At 41.3% G+C, this 5,558-nt stretch overlaps 1 non-coding gene across 1 annotated transcript; it reads left to right on the forward strand.

The window, feature by feature from the left end:
- The first annotated feature begins 4,581 nt into the window (after nt 1-4,581).
- LOC141644431 (small nucleolar RNA R71) lies at nt 4,582-4,688 on the forward strand. Its single transcript, XR_012544050.1, has one exon. It is a non-coding gene; the product is annotated as a small nucleolar RNA R71 (small nucleolar RNA).
- The last annotated feature ends 870 nt before the right edge of the window (nt 4,689-5,558 follow it).

Genomic DNA, 5,558 nt, shown 5'->3' on the forward strand with positions numbered 1-5,558 from the left:
TAATCTTCCATCATATCATCACTATCATCATCTTCCTCATTAGAATTGGATTCATCACCACTTTCTTCTTCACTTTGCTCATCATCCTCTTCTCCTTCTTCACTTTCTTCTTCATCAATGTTATCATCAACCTCTTCATTACCGACAACCTCATTATCACCCGGAACAACCCTAGATGCACTCGGAAAGAGGACTTCTCTATCCGCCCAACTAGGCAAAGGACATGATGGGTCAAGTAGTACTTGCCTAGCTAAGTGTAAGAGGGGTGTATATTGAGCTAAGTAAGCATTTTTCCGATCCTCAAAGGCTTGCTTGTGCATTGCTTGCATGAGAAGAGTCAAATAATCATTTCTTGCTTCAACACCTTCCGTATTGAACTCTTGGTACTCGAAAGGGTAGGGTGGTGTGACAATGGAAGAGGAGGGTATTTCAAGTTCACCCTTTTGTTGTCGGATAATGTACTCGGCCTCTTTTGAAAGGGGAAGTAGATAGTCGGTCCGGTGGACACTCAATCGACAAATCTTTGAAGGCAAAGTGAAAGATCTAGCCTCACTAGTGAGCCATCCATACTTGGTGTCAAGAGGGTTATGGGCAACCCACTTGTACTTGTGTATCATAGTATGAATATCAACGAGATGACCACCCTCTTTCGCCTCATACTTGTTATCTTTGTTGAAGTTAGGATCAAAGTATTTAGCTAGGATAGTGACTAGGCCGCCATTCACAATAACGGTAGTGCCTTTCTTCCCACAATCAATGTTTAGCCATCTATCCACCAAAAGCCTTAGAGAGTTGAAAGGCTTGGTGTGTACCCTTCCAATGTTCAAAGCCGACTCAAGAAGTACAAAATCGAGTTTGGTGAAATGGTTGGTATCTTTTCTTGCAATGATGGTGTTTCCTATGACCTTGTGCCATACTCTTATGCCCGGATGGTGGACTAAAAGAGCACGACTCGCATGAAAGTCCTCAAATTTCCTTCGGGAAATCACCTCCCAAAGAGGGTCGGGGTCATACTTGCCAACATTCTTAAAATAACTCGGTGAATCACTAAGACCCAAAGCTTCACCCATGGCTTTAAAGAAGGCTCTAGTTTGCTCAAGGACACCCAACTTATTTAAGGTATCTTCACAAATAAACTTGGTGGATTGAAATAATTTTCTAGCAAACTTGGCAAAAGTGTCCCTATGGGATTTGGAAATGAAAATTACCTCCGGATAGTTCGAAAGTTGAGCAATTTCCGGAGTAGTAGATGTTGTTGCTTCCATGGGAGGTTGTTGTTGTTGTTGCACTTTCAAGTTTGGGCTAGCTACCACCATAGCCAATGCTTTCTTTGCTTGAAGACTCTTTTGCCTTAATGAAAGTGTCTTTGCCTTTGGTGCCTTTGCCTTTGTTGCCTTTGTGGCTCCCTTAGTCCTTGCCATTGATGAATAAACCAAGAAAAGAGTGAAAAATCTTCAATTTGTAGTGTACCCAAATCGATTTGAAGGTGAAAGGCTTTGCCTTTATGAATTCAAAAATTGACTCAAAGGTTGAAGATTTTGTGCTTGGTTTTGATTTTTGTTGAAAAAGGAGTAATTGATTTGTTGTTAAAAGGATGTTTTGATTTGATTTTGGTGAATGTTGTTGAGGAATTTTGATTTTGTGATGGAGAGGATGAGGGTTTTGAGGGTTTTGAGTAGTGTTATGAAAGAATAAATGAAGAAATGAAGGTGGGAGGGGGTTTATAAAACTCGAAATATTTGAACTGCAGGGGCAAGACGGGCGGATTATGCTTGGGACGGGCGGATTCTGCCTTTTCTGGGTTGGGAAAAACGCGCCTAAAGACAGGCTTCTTTCAGTGAAGACGCTCGGATTTGCAAACACAGGATGGGCGGATTCTGCAGAAGACGGGCGGATTCCTTTACAGGGATTTTTCTTGTTTTCCTCAGCCAAGAAGACGGGCGTCTTCCTTTCCGGACGGGCGGATTTTTGAAGACGGGCGGATTTGAATTCAGGACGCCCGGATTTGCTTACAGTCAAAAATATTTTAAAAGTTCAGCTCAGAGGGACGTGCGTCTTCTACCCAACACGCCCGGATTGCCTGAAGATGGGCGGATTCTCCTAAATCCGCTCGGATTCGGCCCCTTTGTACCCGGATTCAGTTCCATCCGTGTACAATGCATATCCCTTGTCATTCTTCCATTCTTCTTCATATCTCGTGTTCTTCATTGTGGGGGCACTACTAAGGCATGGAAAGCCTAGGCAATTGCCATCCCCACACTAAGCTAAAGCACTACACATTAATTGAAATTATTAGTCCCTCCCTCACTTCTCTCAAACATGATAATTATCTTGATCAAATTATAAAAATCCAAAAATGACAAAAATGCAATATAAGAATTGAAATGCAAGTTAGGGAGTTAGAAATATTTACAAATGGTGGTTTAGGGAGGACTCCACCAAACTCTCATTCTTGATGAGATGTCAAGGGGGCATGTCCAAGGTGTTGTTGATGTTGCTCAACACCTTGAAAAAATAATCAAATGCTTGTTCATTATCATGATAGAGGTCTTCAATAGACCTTGGCCCTTGTTGTCGGTCTTGATCGATGGCATTACCAATGTAAGGATTAAAAATCCCTTCAAATTCGTCGTCCCAAAGACCACAAACTTCATTAAGTTGATCATTGAAAATCTCTTGATTTGATGGAGACAACTTTCCCATTTCTTCTTCTTGGCCAATGAGGCCATCCTCTTCTTCTTTGCTTGACTTTGATGAGCTTTGCAAGCTCTCCTTGTCACAATTCACTTGCTCTTTGAATGGAGCATCTTCAATTTTCTTCTTCCATTGGAGTTCCGACTTCTTCCTTTCATCCTTCCGACTATAATGATCGATCATAAAACACGGTTCATGTAAACGGGGAGCTCTCATAGTTTTGTCAAGATTAAAAGTTATGCTTTCATCTTCCACTTCTAGAGTGAGCTCACCATATTTTACATCAATCACCGCACCCGCGGTGTGTAAGAAGGGTCTTCCTAGAATGATTGGAATGTTGGAATCTTCCTCCATATCAACAATGACAAAGTCCACCGGGATGAAAAACTTCCCAATTCGCACGAGAACATCTTCCCATATCCCTAATGGTGTCTTCGTCGATCTATCGGCCATTTGGAGTGTGATATTGGTGTATTTAAGCTCTCCCATCCCCAACCTTTTACTCACCGAGTACGGCATAACACTCACACTAACCCCTAGATCACATAAGGCTTTGTTGATCGTGGTGTCGCCAATGGTACACGGTATTGAGAAGCTTCCCGGATCCTTTAGTTTTGGAGGTGAACTCCCTTGAAGTATTGCACTACTCACCTTAGTGAAGGCGATAGTCTCAAGCTTCCGGATCGACTTCTTCTTTGTGAGGATGTCTTTCATGTATTTCGCATAGGCCGGCACGTGATTGATTAATTCCGTGAAAGGAATCGAGACTTCCAAATTCTTCACAATTTCCATAAACTTTCCAAATTGGTCATCAAATTTGGGCTTGGCTTGAAGACTTGGAAAAGGAAGTCTAATCACAATGGGCTCCTTCTCCTTGACCTTGTCTTCATTTTTCTTTGAAATCTCTTCTTTTGATGATTCTCCATCCTTGGAGTTTTGCACAATTTCTTCCTTATCACTAGCTTCCACAAATTCGTCCTCAACTTGCTTCTTTGGTGCTTCATACCTTGTACCACTTCTCAAGTGAATGGCACTAACCGTTTCATGTCTTGGGGGATTACTTTGAGGTGGTAATTGCCCCTTTGTCTTTGTGAGCTTGAAGATGCTAGTTGAGTCAATTGGGTTTCCAACATCTTGGTGTGAGCTAGAATGTTGTTGATGGTGGTTTCCTTTGCTTGACTATCTTTTTGCATTTGAGTGAAAAACTCTTGTTGATTCTTTTGCATTTGGAGGACCGCTTTTTGAACGTCAAAACCTTGGTCATTTTGGTGATTGTATGGATTTTGATTTTGGTAACCTTGGTTTTGGTTGTAAAAGGGTCTTTGATTTTGGTTTCTCATGGGAGGTGGGGTGTATGTTGTTTGTGGATTTTGAACATTTTGGCTTTTGTATGAGAGATTTGGATGGAATTTGGTGTTTTCATTGTAATAGTTGGAATAAGGGGTACCACTCTTGTATGCTTGGAAAGCATTCACTTGTTCATTTGTTCCCCTACATTCACTTTGGTCATGTCCCAAAGTTCCACAATTCTCACATATCCCACTTGGGATTGATGAGGATGCCGTCATGGCATTAATATGATGCTTTGGTGATTTTGAGGCTTCTTCAAGTCTAGCCATAGCTTTTTCAAACTTCAAATTGATTGTGTCAATGTGAGCACTAAGTTGAGCACCCAATTGAGTAACGGAGTCCACTTCATGCTTTCCTCCTCTAGTAGCCTTGCGAGGTCTACTATATTGTGAGTTATGGACCGCCATTTCCTCAATTTTGTTCCAAGTTTGATTGTCATCAACTTCGGTGAACATTCCATTTGATCCCATGTTGAGAATGTTCCTTGAATCTTCATATAGACCGTTCCAAAATTGTTGTACCAAGAACCACTCGCTAAGTCCATGGTGAGGACATGAGCGACAAATTCCTTTGAACCGCTCCCAAGCTTCATACAAAGATTCTTCATCCCTTTGCTTAAAACCCGTAATTTGAGCTCTTAGCATGTTAGTCTTTTCCGGTGGGTATAACTTTTTGTAGAAAGCTAGAGCCAACTTCTTCCAAGAATCAATTCCGAGAGTGGCTTTATCAAGGCCCTTCAACCATTGTTTCGCGGTGCCAATTAGAGAAAAAGGAAATAAGACCCATCGAATTTGGTCTTGAGTTACACCGGTTTGAGAAATCGCATCACAATAGTCACAAAAGGTTTCTATATGAGAATGAGGGTCTTCACTAGGCATCCCCCCAAATTGGCTCCTTTCGACTAATTGGATAAAGGCGGATTTAGCAATAAAATTTCCGGTCAAATGTTGTGGTGTGGGAGTACCATTGGGTAGGTTCTCCTCGGTGGGTACGGAATGTGATGAAAACTTAGGCATTGTAGGTTGATTTTGTATGGTATTTTGTAATGTGTTCTGCTTACCTTCTCTTGCAAAAGGGTTGATGAACTCAATAGTTGGTTGAATATCTACAACCTCACTAATACCTCTCAAATTCCTCCTAGCAAGTCTTCTATTGGTTGTCAAAGTTCTTTCAATTTCACGATCAAAAGGTAACAAATCACCTTGTGACCTTCTAGGCATGCAAAATATCAAACAACTCGAAAACAATTAGAACAAACCTTGAGGAGTTTTACTTCCCCAAGGCAAAGAAAGACACAACTAATAACAATATAAGAAAATCTAAATCAAGTTAACACCGTCCCCGGCAACGGCGCCATTTTTGGTCCGGTTCCGTGTTCACAATTGAATAGATGTTGTCGTTGGGTCACGTCCGAATCAAAACACAATTTATAGCTTCATAAACAACTCTACAATTAGTAAAGAGGCAAGTAAAGGTCGGATCCCAAGGGACGGGAATTGAGATGAGATTTCTAT

The sequence above is a fragment of the Silene latifolia genome, chromosome 2, assembly GCF_048544455.1.
Source record: "Silene latifolia isolate original U9 population chromosome 2, ASM4854445v1, whole genome shotgun sequence".
Taxonomy (NCBI): domain Eukaryota; kingdom Viridiplantae; phylum Streptophyta; class Magnoliopsida; order Caryophyllales; family Caryophyllaceae; genus Silene; species Silene latifolia.